We start from the raw sequence: 14,855 nt of genomic DNA on the forward strand, positions 1-14,855 counted from the left end.
CTTAATTTACTGGATGTCTGTTCCATGGTTGCTTGGAGTAGGTCGACTCTCCTCCAGATTTTCTCTCTGAATTCTTTATCTGAGAGGTCATAGATGTGGGTAGCCCCTTTTGAGGTTTCTGGTGTCTTTTCTTCTCCCTCTCTTTGTGGAGAGGATTTTCACTGCTTCTTCATATTGTTATGGAAGTATATAATTGAAACTTTGTAATTGTTTATTCCTACTCCCTCTTGCTGAGGGAAGGAGGGGCTCTGGTTGTGCTATTGCTGATGGCAGCTTTGTTCCTATTCTAGAGTTCTTCCTTATACTCAGGCGTTTCTTTCTGATTGATGTGGGGTTTTTAATGAAGACTTAAGGCTAAGTTTTCTTTACAAAGGTTTTGCTAAGCTTCTCTTATTCACTGATAGTTTTTCTAAAGTTGAAGTAACCTAATGGGCTATTTCGCATAAGTGATTGAGATGGGCTAAAGCGATTTCAAAGCAAAAAGACTATACCTAATGTGCTAAGGTAGAAAATAGTAACTGCAGCCGCATTAGTGGCCGCCATTCCGGCAGGAGGCCACGCCCCTTTTAGATCACGCCCCCTGAGATACAGGCCACGCCCCAGTTTCTTCATTGCGGGTGCTTGTGGGACGCGGGGCGGGGCGGCGGCTAAAGGTACAATGTCTGGGCGGCCCTGTGGGAACCAGGGAGCACCCGGGGAGGCGTGGCTGGGAGTGGCCTGATTATCTGAGAAAAAGGCCGGTTGGAGGAAGCCGGACGGGAAGGCAGGGGTCGCGGGATGCGGGGCAGGGTGGCGGCTAAAGGTCCAATGTCCGGGCAGCCGCGTGGGAACCGGGGGGCACCCTGAGCATGTATTTTGTATATCAGGAAAGGTCGCACAGTTTGGAGATGTCCAGTCCCGCATACTGGAGCCGTGTTAGTAGAAGCTCAGTGTTGCTGGGGCTTCATCTGGAGAAGGCGTCCATTTATTTTTGAAAACTTAAAATTATAGATCTTGAAAATAAATTTTGTAGTGATTTCCAGTTTTGTGTGATCCTGCCTAAAAAGATACAAAATTAAATTATATATTTGAATTTCTTTTCAAGACTATTGTAATATACTTTTGCAGAGAAAACCACTGTGTGAATTTTTTACTTATTACAACCCATAAGCAGTTGGTCCTCTCATCATGTTCTTTGTCAATGCTAGCCAAACACATATTATTTGGGTCCTTTCAAAGACTCATATTCTGCTTTGTCCAAAACATCTAACATCTGATTTCTCCTTCTGGTAAATCTAACTGTAAGAATAGTTCTCTACTGTGATGGCAGGGCAGAAAACCTTTGTAGTCACATTTCTTAAGACAGTAAAAAGAAAGAGAGAGAGAGAGACACTAATAATTCTTTTTAAAAATGCAAGGTGAAAAGTTCATAGATATAGCTGTGTTGTCAAATTGTGATTTGACCCTATTTTCTAAGTTGAGTTAGTCAAAGGAAGATTGCACTGCTTATCCCTAATAATTTCCTTTCTTTTGTGTTATGATCACATTATTATGGACTATTAATCTATTCCTGAGATGCAAAAGGATGTCAGTGGCCCTATTAAGCTTATGAGTTTGAATGAAGTTTTATATCTTCATGTTAAGAAAAAAGCATAGAGATATTTATTAATTTCCTGTTACTTCCATAGCAGATCACCCCAACTTGTGTGTCTTAAAATAACACGAATTTATCTTACAGTTTTGGTGGTCAGTAATTTGACATGGATATCACTGGTCTAAAAGAAAAGTATCTGGGATCATATATCCTTTTGGAAACTTTAGAGATGAATGAACCTCTTTGATGGCATTTTCCAACTTCTAGAGGTTGCTAGCTTTCTTTGCTTCGTGGCACTCTTCTTACTCCAAGTAAGCAAGGCAGCATCACTTTGACAACTCTGTTGTATTTCTCTTGAGTACATTTGGGAACAACATCCTCCAATTTGAATAATGCATTGAATTATATTGGTCCCACTTGTTAAATCCAGGACTCTATACCCATGTTAAGAACCTTAACCTTAATTATATATCCAAATCTCTTTATCACATCAGGCTAAATATCATATGCCTAGGGATTAGAATATGGACACCTTTGAGGAAATGAAAGATACTAATGTGTCTTCCACAGAAAGATTAAGACAATGATGTTGAGAATTATTAAGTGCAAAATGAGGATTCATTATTAGTAGCTCTTTACTTTCTTATCTCCCAGTTCTCAACTTATGGAATATTTTAATTTTATTTTTTAATATTTCTTTCATACGAAAATTAGAGCTGTTAAAATGGTCATACTATGCTCCTAGTTTCAGGAGGAGCCAAAGGCTAAATTCTATCCTGTGATTCAAGAATTCCTTTTCTTCTGGGTAGTCCACGAGACTACCATAGATATGAAAAGAATGCCCTAGAAAATCATAAACTAAAAAATCATAAAATCATAAACCCAGAAACCTCTAAGAATGTTAGCTATCTTTCCAGATCCTTGTAAGTTTTCTTTTAGTGACAACCACAGAAAATTTTCCTTTTGACTTTTTGTTTGTTTGGCTTTGGGGCCACACCTGGCAGTGCTTGGGGCTTATTCCTGCTCCTGCACTCAGGGATCACTAATGGCAGGGCTTCAGGGTCAATAATTGGTGTCAGGGCTTAGAGCAAGGCAAGATCCCTTTCCACTGTTCTATCTCTCCAGCCCTCCTCTTTAACTCTTAAACATGTAAGTAAAACTAGCAGAAATGCGTATGTAAAGTTTGTATTTGAACGAAAATATGAGACAAAAAAACACGAATCTGAAACTTTATGAACCTATGAACAACTGTCTGCCAGTTTAGGGGAAAATACACTAACTAGTTCACATACATTCTGATAAGTTCTGGTTAATAATTAAACAAAACAACTAAACAGTGATCCTCAAAATTTGGCACGTATCAGAATCATCTGGAGGGGTTGCTATATTGCATATTACCCGTCTTCACCCTTAGAGTTCTTGACCTGGTAAATCTGGGATGAATTTGCTTTTCCAAAACATTCATTTCTATTCTTTAAGCTCTTGTTTTGGTGTCTTCACAGTGAACAACTCGCAAGGATCATTTTATTGGTCTCATCCATATTGGAGCACAGGCAGCTGGAGCTCCTAATGGCTTTCTGGACAGCAGTCTCAGACAAGCTGATGTCACAGTAGAGTATCTCTTTTCTCCATGGTAATGTTGCTTGTGCCTCTTAAGATACTTCTGTGTGATATGTACAAGTTTTAGAGAAATTTTGTTACTAAAGACAAATCAGCCAGCATGGATAGTTATTAATAACACTGTATTATGGAACTGCCTGACAACAACTGCTGTGGAATACATTTAAATAAATAAAATAGCATGCAAGCTTCCAGAGTATCTTGCATGCAAAGCAGAACCTGGCAAGTTACCAAGGGTGTATTGATATGCCAAAAACAGTAACAACCAGTCTCACAATGGAGACATTACTGGTGCCTGCTTGAGCAAATCCATGAGCAACAGGATGACAGTGACAGTGAATCTGATTGAAAGAGAAAGTAATTCATTATATAGTTTGAGTAGTATTATATAGTTCCACTGAAAGATGCTGAAACTAGACATGATGGACAACTCATAAAATTACATCTCTATGACTAAAACACATGAAGGTGCTTAGAGCCGTGTTGTTTTCTTAATTCTTTCTTCTTTTATTTACAATGGTATCAGTAAAACAATGGGGGCTGAACAGTCCTACATTTCTGACTAACAGGATTTTAATTAGAACTCTCGGTTATCCAAGAACCTTTTCTTTTCTTTAAAAATTTTTTTTTTAATTTTTATTGAATCAATGTGAGATAGATACAAGCTTTCATGTTTGGGTTACAATCACACAATGATCAAATACCCATCCCTCCACCAGTGCACATTCCCCACCACCAATATCCCCGGTATAAGCCCTCTTTCCCACCCTCTCCCTGCCTCCATGGCAGACAATATTCCCTATACTCTCTCTCTACTTTGGGGCATTTTGGCTTACAACACAGACACAAGAACCTTTTATTATAGGAATTTTTATCTGAAAAAAGAAAATTCAAGTCAAGGAATCCTAATAAACATTTTGAAACTTTAACACTATTTATTCAAATTACAAAGATGGCAAACATGCCATTCTAATAGAGAAACTAACATATTATCTATAATTTTTAATATAAAATCAATCCAAGTATAAAATCAGAAGTTTCTTTTTTCTGTTGTGATCTTTAATAAAAGAAGCAGAATATCTGACAATTTGAGCATAGCTATAGAATGATGCATGATAAAGTGAAATGTCATAAAAATTTTAGCACTAGGTAGGATTCTTACCACCCATTAAATTGAAAAGTGAGTGAAGCAAGATTTCTGATACACTTAGGTAAAGGGCCCAGTTTTTGTGATACAATGATAAAATACCCATTCCATTCCCTTTTGAGTAGTATCTTTGAAATATTGCTAACCTACATGGTAGAGGCTGCTTAATCTGCAAATTTATCAGCTAGCAAACCATTATTATTGCTAATAACCCTTATTCACATTATACAGAGAACTGCTCCTACCATTCCTTAACAAATGGAGTACGGCATAGTAGGCTATGGAAGCCTATTAAATTTTCACACATCATTAGTTCACACTTCAAAGTTCCAGCCTATATTTTTCCCTTGTCATTTTCTACACAAAGGTATTCTATTTCTACTAAGGATAAATGTGATATTCCATCCAGTTTAGTGTCATTTTCTTTCACTATTTTATTAAAAACAGTCAAAGAATTGCTCAACGTAGGTAGTGAAAATGTGACTGAGTCTATTAGTAGACTTTTAAGAAATCAGATCTGTTTTGTCTGTGGGAATAGTGTCCTACTCCTACAAAGCTTGTAACTTATAAATAGCTGTTTGACTGTCATAATTTACCATGATTATATCACAGAAAGCATTTTTTTAGCAGGATGATTTTTCAAGATTGACTTTATTGTTGAAACACTTTTTAATTCTCTTCCATTCTTTTTCTCACTGACACTTATTTAATTTTGGTGTGCTGTGTTTGACACTTTCCACCAAAGTTTCTGCCAAAGTATGTTGGTGTAAATTATGTTGGAGAATGACATACAGATCAAACAGCTGCTTGGTCTTCTAGTGATTCATTGTATCTTTTATAAATTTCCAGAAGAGCACAGTTTCTTCAACAATACTCTGAGTGTTCTGCTTTTGACCAAATGCAACAAAAATAGTGATGTGCTAATGACATCAGTAATGATGTCCTAATAGTTTTTGCCAAACAAGTATTTATGGTAGTGAATACCAGCTATGTATGAAGTCAAAAATGGGCCTTTTTGAATTAGCCCTTGAAACTAGAATCAAGATATGTGTTAGATGATTAACAGAAACAGATCTAATTTTTATCACGTCAGGAAAATAAAGTGTGTTGTTTTCAAAATTGTTAAGTAGCATTAGTGAGTGATTAAGTGATGTCTTTTAAGAATAAACATTTTAATGACTAAAGAATATTGTATTTCTAAGCAAATGTGTCAGTAACTTTTCTTTATTTTTCTTTTAAATTTTATTGAACCACTGTGAGATAGTTACAAGCATTCGTGTTTGCGTTACAATCTCACAATGATCAAACACCCAACCCTCCACCAGTGCACATTCCCCACCACCAATATCCCCAGTATAGCCCTCCTTTCCCACCCCCCCCCGCCTCCATGGCAGAAAATATTCCCCATACTCTCTCTCTCTACTTTTGGGCATTATGGCTTGCAATATAGACACTGAGAGGTCATCATGTTATCTACTTTCGGCTCACATCTCCTATCTTGACTGATTCCTCTAGCCATGATTTTCTTAGTGATCCCTTCTCTATTCCATCTGCCTTCTCCCCTCCGCTGATGAAGCAGGCTTCCAGCTATGGGACAATCCTCCTGGTCCTGTACCTATTGTTCCTTGGGTGTCAGCCTCATGTGATGTTATTCTATACTCCACAAATGAGTGCAGTCCCTCTATGTCTGTCCCTTTCTTTCTGACTCATTTCACTTAGCATTATACTCTCCATGTTTATCCATTTATAAGCAAATTTCATGACTTCATCTCTCCTAACATCTGCATAGTATTCCATTGTGTAGATGTACCAAAGTTTCTTTAGCCAGTCATCTGTTTTAGGGCACTTGGGTTGTTTCCATATTTTGGCTATTGTGAACAATGCTGCAGTGAATATATAGGTACAGATGTCATTTCTACTGTGCTCTTTTGCATCCTCGAGATATATTCCCAGAAGTGGTACTGTGGGGTCATATGGAAGCTCAATTTCTAGTTTTTGAAGGACTATCCATATTGTTTTGCAGAAAGGCTGGACCAGTCTGCATTCCCACCAACAGTGAAAGAGCATCCCTTTTTCCCCACATCCATGCCAGCACGGGTTTCTTTTGTTTTTTTGAATGTGTGCCAGTCTCTGTGGTGTGAGATGATATCTTACTGTTGTTTTGATTTGCATCTCCCTGATGACTAGCGATGTGGAGCATTTTTTCATATGCCTTTTGGCCATTTGTATTTCTTTTTTTGAGGAAACTTCTGTTCATTTTTTTCTCCCCATTTTTTGATGGGATTGGAGGTTTTTTTCTTATAAAATTCTACAAGTATCTTGTATATCCTGGATATTAATCCCCTATCAGATGGGTATTGGGTAAATATTATTTCCCATTCTGTAGGCTCTTTCTGTATTTTGGTCAATGTTTCTTTAGAAGTGCAGAAGCTTCTTAGCTTGATGTAGTCCCATTTTTTTTTAGTTTTTATTTTTTTAAAAATTTTTTATTAGTGAATCACCATGAGGTACAGTTACAGACTTACAAACTTTCATGCTTACGTTTCAGTCATACAATGATTGAGTACCCATCTCTCCACCAGTACCCATTTTCCACCACCAATGGTCCCAGCATCCCTCCCACCACCCATACCCTGTCCCCTCCACTCCACCACGTCTCTGTGGCAGGGCATTCCTTTTGCTCTCTCTCTCTTTTTGGGTGTTGTGGTTTGCCATAGAGGTATTAAGTAGGATCATGTTCAGTCTATAGTCTATTTTCAGCCTGTATCTCCCATCCCTGTGGGCCCGCCTAACACCCTTTGCTTGGTGGTCCCTTCTGTATCTGAGCTGCTTTCCCCCCCAGTATGTGAGGCCAACTTCCAAGCTGTGGAGTAATCCTACTGGTACTTATCTCTACTTTTCTTGGGTGCTAGTCTCACATTCTGTTACTTTATATACAACACATGAATGCAATCTCCCTATGTCTTTCCCTCTCTTTCTGACTCATTTCACTTAACACAATATTTTCCACGTTGATCCACCTATATGCAAGTTTTATAACTTCATCTTTTCTAACAACTGCATAGTATTCCATTATGTAGATGTATCTAAGTTTCTTTAACCAGTCATCTTTTCTTGGTCATTCAGTATTTTTCCAGATTCTGGCTATTGTAAAAAGTGCTGCAATGAACATATACGTGCAGATGTCACTTTTACTATATTTTTTTGCATCTCTGGGATATATTCTGAGAAGTGGTGCTTCTGGATCAAATGGGAGCTCAATTTCTAATTTTTTGACAACTGCCCATACTGTTTTCCAAAAGGGCTGAACCAGTCAGCATTTCCACCATAAGTGAAGGAGAGTCCCTTTCTCCCCACATCCATGCCAACACCGGTCGATTTTGTTTTTTGGATGTGGGCCAGTCTCTGAGGAGTGAGATGGTATCTCATCATTGTTTTGATCTGCATCTCCCTGATGATTAGTGATGAGGAGGATGTTTTCATGTGTCTTTTAGCCATTTAGATTTCTTCCTTGAGAAAGCTTCTGTTCATTTCATTGCCCCATTTTCTGGTGGGGTTGGATGTTTTCTTCTTGTGGAGTTCAACGAGTGCCTTGTAAATCCTGATATCAACCCCTTATCAGACGAGTATTGGGTGAATATCCTTTCCATTCTGTAGACTGTCCTTGGTTTCTGGTCATTGTATCTTTTGAGGTGCAGAAGCTTCTTAGTTTAAGGTAGTTCCATTTGTTTATGTTTACTTCCAATTGCATGGTCAGTGCTGTTTCATCCTTAAAGATGCTTTTAGCTACAATGTCATGGAGAGTTCTGCCTAGATTTTACTCTATGTACCTTATAGATTTATGTCTGATATTGAGGTCTTTAATCCACTTTGATCTGACTTTTGTGCCAGGCATTAGACAGAGGTCAGAGTTCATGTTTTTACAGGTAGCTATCCAGTTTTTCCAGCACCACTTTTTGAAGAGGCTTTCCTTGTTCCACCTCGCATTTCTTGCTCCTTTGTCAAGGATTAAGTGGCCATATATTTGGAGGTCTGTGACAGGATATTCAACTCTGTTCCATTGGTCTGCAGATCTGTTTTTAGTCCAACACCATGCTGTTTTAATTACTACTGCTTTGTAGTAGAGTTTGAAGTTGGGGAAGGTGACACTACCTATCTTCTTTTTTTCAAGGATTGCTTTAGCTATTCGTGGGGGTTTATTGTTCCATATGAATTTCAGGAGTGTATTGTATATTTCTTTGGAAAATGTCATTGGTATCCTTATAGGGACTGCAATAAATTTGTATAGTGCTTTGGGCAGTATTGGCCTTTTGATAATGTTAATTCTCCCTGTCCATGAGCAGGGGATGTGACTCCATTTTCCTAGTGTCCTCTTTTATTTCTTGAAGTAGTGTTTTTTGATTTTTCTTGTATAGTTCCTTCACCTATTTGGTTAAGCTGATTTCAAGGTACTTGATTTTCTGAGGTACTATTGTGAACGGGATTCCAATACTCTATTGAATAGGAGTGGGGAAAGCGGGCAACCTTTTCTTGTGCCTGATCTTAGAGGGAAAGCATTTAGTTTTTTCCCCATTGAGAATGATAGTTGCCGTGGGCCTGTGGTAGATGACTTTGTCTATATAGAGGAAAGTTCCTTCAATGCCCATTCTGCTGAGAGTTTTCATCATAAATGGGTGCTGGATCTTGTCAAATGCTTTCTCTGCACTTATTGATATAATCATATGGTATTTATTATTTCCTTTATTGATATGATGAATTGTGTTGATTGACTTGTGAATGCTAAACCATTCTTCGCATCCCTGAGATGAATTCTACTTGGTCATGGTGTATGATCTTTTTGATGAGTCGTTGGATTCTATTTGGTAATATTTTGTTGAGGATCTTTGCGTCTGTGTTCATCAGGGATATCGGTTTTTTATTCTCTTTCTTTGTGTTATCTTTGTCTACTTTTGGTATGAAAGTGATATTTGCTTCACAGAAACTTTTTGGAATTGTTTTTTATATTTCAATTTCCTGGAAAAGCTTAAAGAGGATTGGGAGTAAGTCCATTTTTTAGGTTTGGAAGAATTCACTAGTGAATCCATCTGGGCCAGGACTTTTGTGCTTGAGGAGACTTTTTATTACCATTTCAATTTCCTTGATGGTGATAGGTCTGTTCAGGTATTCCAGGTTCTTCTTGGTTCAGCCTTGGGAGGCTATAGGAATCTAGGAATTCATTCATTTTCTAGAGGTTTTCGTGTTTCATGGCATAAAGATTCTCAAAGTAATCTCTGAGGATCCTTTGAGTTTCTGTAGTTTCTGTTGTAATGTCCCACTTTTCATTTCTGATTTGGTTTATTAGGGTTTTATATTTCCCTTTATTTGTGAGTCTTGCTGGAGGTTTATCGATCTTGTTTATTTTCTCAAAGAACAAGCTTTTGGTTTTATTGATCTTTTGGATTGTTTTTTGGGTTTCCATCTCATTAATTTCTGCTCTGCGTTTTATTATTTCCTTCCTCCTGTTCGGATTGGGCTCCTTTTGTTGGTCATTCTCCAAGCTCTTAAGCTGTGAGGTTAGGTTACTTATGTGGGCTCGCTCCTCCTTCCTGAGGAATGCATGTGGAGCTATAAACTTTCCTCTTAACACAGCTTTTGCTGTGTCCCATGAGTTTTGGTAACTTGTGTCCTCATTTTCATTCATTTTCAAGAATCTTTTGATTTCCTCTTTGATTTCCTTTCTAAGCCACTCGTTGTCCAATAGTGAGCTGTTTAATTTCCAGGTATTTGATTTAGTTTTCTCTTAGTGGGTGTGATTTATTTCTATTTTCAGCACATTGTGGTGTGAGAAGATCATTAATAGAATCTCTATCTTCTTAATTTTATGGAGGTATGTTTTGTAGCTCAGCATGTGGTCTATCTTGGAGAATGTTCCATGCACAGTTGAGAAGAAAGTGCATTCAGCTTTTTGAGGATGAAGTGTTCTGTATATATCTACTAAGTCCCTTTCTTCCATTTCTTCCCTCAGATAAAGTATGTCCTTGCTAAGCTTGAGTCTAGTTGATCTATCAAGAGGTGATAAGGCGATGTTGAAGTATTGTGTTGCTATCGATGTTTTTGTTCGAGTCTATGAGTAGGTGTTTTAAGTACTTTGCTGGTGCCTCATTAGGTGCATATATATTCTTCTTCCTGTAGTACAGATCCCTTTATCAAAAAGAAATGACCTTCACTGTCTCTTGTGACCTTCTTCAGTCTAAAATCAATGTGTTCTGATACTAGGATGGCTACACCAGCTTTTTTTATGGGAGTTGTTTGCCTGTAGGATTGTTTTCCAGCCTTTGACTTTGAGCCTGTGTTTGCTCTGACTGTTGAGATGAGTTTCTTGCAGGCAGCAGACTGTTGGGTTCAATTTTCTAATCCATCCTACCACTCTGTGTCTTTTAATTGGTGCACTTAGCCCATTGACGTTAAGAGAGATTATTGTTATAGGGTTTTGTCCCATTTTTTTCTGCTGAAATTTGGTGTATTTGAGGGTCCTGTCTTGTCTTAAAGTATCCCATTCAGTTGTTCTTGTAACCATGGTTTTGAGTCTATGAAGTTCCTTAGCTGCTGTTTATCTGTGAAAGTGTGTGCTGTTCCTTCTGTTATGAATGAGTCTAGCTGGGTAAAGTATTTTTGGTGAAGCATTTATTTCATTGAGTTTTTTCACTATATCCCACCACTGTTTTGGGGCCGTGAGGGTTTCATCAGACAAGTCGGCTGTGAATCATAAGGATGCTCCTTTATAGGCGATTTCTTCCTTTGCTCTTTTGCTCTCAGGATTTTGTCTCTATCTAAGGTTTTGGTCATTTTGATCAGGATGTGTCTTGGGGTATTTCTATTTGGATTTCTTCTAGTGGTACCCTTCAGGCCTCATGAATGTGGTCGCATATTTTCTTCAGCTCTGGGAACATCGTAGCAATGATGTCTTTGACAGTTTCTCCATCAGGGTTTTCTTCCTGTCCGTCTGGGACTCTAATAATTCTTATATTACTCCTCTTGGCTTCATCACGATCTTCTCTTGCCATCTGTTCCCAGATTGTCAGTCTCTTTTCCATTTTCTGTTCTTTTCTAGAGAGTCTTTGGACTTCATCTTTGAGCTCGCTGATTCTGTCCTCAGCAGTTGTTACTCTGCTGCTGAGGCCTTCCACTGTGTTTTCTAATTCGCCTACCAGGTTTTTCAGGTCTGACATTTCCATTTGTAATTTTGCTTGCATTTGCCACATTTCTCCCTTCAAATCCTCTTGTATTTTATTGGCATTGCTTTCCATTGTTTCTTTTAGCTCCCTAAGCATCCTCAGTAGCTCCTTCCTAAATTCCTTGTCAGAGAATTTATCTAGCACTTCATTGCTGTTGGGGTCTTCTGGGCTAGCCTCTTCAATAAATAAGCTTGGTGGGGTTCTGCACTGTTTACCATTGTGACCTATGTGGTTTAGCCCTTCACACTCATTGTTACTATTCTGCTTATGATGCAGTATTAATTGAGGTGGACTTAATGAGTTATTGGCTAATGTGTTTCTGGTGGTTAAACTAACCTGGTGAAAGTTTCAACTAAAAGGGTAACTTATGGATCTCATGGAATATGGAGGGGGGATGGCAACGGCTTGGGAAGGAGCCCTGACATAGGCTGGATACCTGAATGAGATGAGCAGAGGGTGCCCAGAACGTTGTAGCTTGGGGTGCGCACCTGGTGTGCCTCGATTCCAGTCCCCCGCTGATCAAGGATGAAAACCGGCCTCCCTGGGGTCTGCTTAGAATGGAGCCCTGACATGGGCCAGATACCTGAATAGGATGAGCAGAGGGTGCCTGAAACCTGTAATCATCTTTTATGGGAATGTTTTGTTATGTGATTGCTAGAGAGAAAGTATAAAACTCAAAATAAAAACCATGTATTACCTACTGCTGGAACATTCTATTTTGGTTTTCATTTACATCACAATGATTTTAGCAAAACTTTTCTGGAAATGGCTAAAAATAAATAAATCCTAGGTAAACTGCAGAAACTTACATGGCACCAAATTTTTTTAAGTTGTAGACTATCTTAAGATTAATTATATCATTTAATAACATAAAAATGTAGTGATAGCATTTACAGGAGACTTTTTAGGGGATGGTTCTTATGTTTACAGTTGATTCTATAAAGTTATAAACGTCTGAAGGTAGTATAGGGACTGTGTAAGCACACACAAAAAAAGGGCACACGGGGCACTACACCGGGCACAGGGCAGCGGTGCTCTATTTCTCCTGCCGCCCACGTTCGGTAGTCTCATGCCGCTTCCCCCACCCCGGGGAGGTTGATGGCAATGATGAGGCAGGAGAAGGAAGGAATGAGGGCCAGGCTGGTTGGTCTCAGTTGCAGCTTATTCCAATATCCTCTGTGTACACTCCCATCTCTCTCTCATCTCCATTCTCCTCTGATTCTCCTCCTGCTTCTTCCTCCCCCATGCTACTTTATTCTCCTTCTCCTCTGGATCTGGATCTCGATCTGCCTTCTCCAGATCTCGAACCTGGACTGGCCCCTAGCCCACTTTTTCAGCATGCTTAAATCCCCAAGCATGAGGGTTTGGGGCTTACAAATAGGTGTGTTCACAATCAATAGGGTTAAAGCCTCTTCCCCTCAGGGGATGCTTCTTCCAGGACAGATTCTCTTTCAGCAAGAGACCCACCCATGAGCGGAATCCCATGGGTGTGTTTCTCCTCTCCTAGTCCAACTAACATATAGGCATTCATAATATCAGTCATTTTGTATGGACACAGCAAGAGATGCATTAAACTTAATGCATTAAATCCCATGTTACAAAAGCATATCAACAACTGTCTTTCTTTGTCCATACAAAAAGGACATTGCTTTAAAGTAAACTATTCAAAAGACACAAGGAGAGGAGAAAGGCAATATTAACTTACAAGTTCAGTGTCCTAGAAAGGTCTGACCTTACAAATTAACAGAGTCTGATTAGGGGGAAAAGCTGATTAACTGGTTGGGAAAGAGAGCATAGAAGTGGTTACAGATAAACAAATGAATGGGAATGACTTGGGAGCACTTTGATGGGTGTGGCCCAATAAATCTAAGCTCCCACAGGGAACAGGACATACCAAAGTTGTCTTAAAATGTTTAGAGATTATTACCAGATAAACCCAAACTCTTTGTGACAAGGGAGAAAGGATGAACCAATTATATCCTACAAGGGACATATAAAAACATTTGAATATCTTTAATATTGATTGTTAAAAATTTTAAATCTTTTTTAATTGTTAATGAGAACAATTTAATTAGAACTGTAAACTGTCTCTCATGATTATTTTGAATTTTCGTATTTTTTTTCTATTTTTGGCTGAGAATATATGTAAGAGATTTTTTTCTGTACCCCTTATTTCCATAAAGTTTTTCTCACCTTGTGAAAATAATATTAACTTCTTTGATTTTTTTTAAATTTAAAATTTTGTTTGTTTGCTTTTTTGGGTCACACCCAGTGATGCTCAGGGATTACTCCTGGCTCTGCACTTAAGAATTATGCTTGGTGATTCTCAGAGGATAATATGGGATGCCAGCATCGAACCCCAGTAAGGCAAAGGCCCTACCCACTATACTATAACTGTGGTCCTGATGTTTATTATTTTTGTTTGATTTGATTAGCTAAGTTCTCAAAAAAGACTATATGGAAAGTGTGGTGATCACTTTTTAATGAAAGAAGAGGACAAAAAAGGAAAAACGGGATAGAAAATGTTGCAGTAAAGGAAGCAATATATTCCAGGATAAATGTTTTAAGAGAAAATAAAAGGATATCAAAGAATAACAAAAAATAGACTTCTTTCAAAGAAATAAAACTCTGACTTCTAGACTTTGGGGTTCTGTCCTAATTATGTCACTACTCTGATTTGCTTCTTATTTCTTCCAAAGAAAAACCTTAAGAAAGGGAGGGAAACCATCCAGTGTAGAGTGGTAAAGATTATGAAAGCATTCCTCAGTTCTCTTTCTGCTTTTATTGGTATTACTTCACCTGTCTTGTTCCGGCTATAAACCTTGTCCTTCACAAGTCAGCAGTACATACAGCTCAGAAGTTATATACATAGTACTAAAAATAAGTTCCCTGAAGTAATAAATTTTTATTTTAAATAGAATGCAGTGCTGAATTGGTTTATATGTATTGCTTTTGTTTCTTATGGCATCTGAATATTAAAATACTTTAGTTTCTGGATTTTCACATTATGCTTCTGTGAAAGCAGAAATTCTATGTATAAAATTCAATTTTAGTTTTTCAATTGATAAACCCTTAAATAAAACCTCTCAGTTTTCTATTTTCTCAGATATTTTATTCTTGTGTGAAAGCAGCTTCCACACACTGTCAAGGCCTTAGGCACACTATTCATTAACTATAGACTGCTCAATCTCATGATTAACATATATCTCGGGAAACTGTAACACCAAGATTTTGCTTATAATGATTTTTCCCTGATGAATTGTTAAAATGTAATTCCAAGTTAAATTTTATAGCCATGCTT

The sequence above is a fragment of the Sorex araneus genome, chromosome 1, assembly GCF_027595985.1.
Source record: "Sorex araneus isolate mSorAra2 chromosome 1, mSorAra2.pri, whole genome shotgun sequence".
NCBI classification, from domain to species: domain Eukaryota; kingdom Metazoa; phylum Chordata; class Mammalia; order Eulipotyphla; family Soricidae; genus Sorex; species Sorex araneus.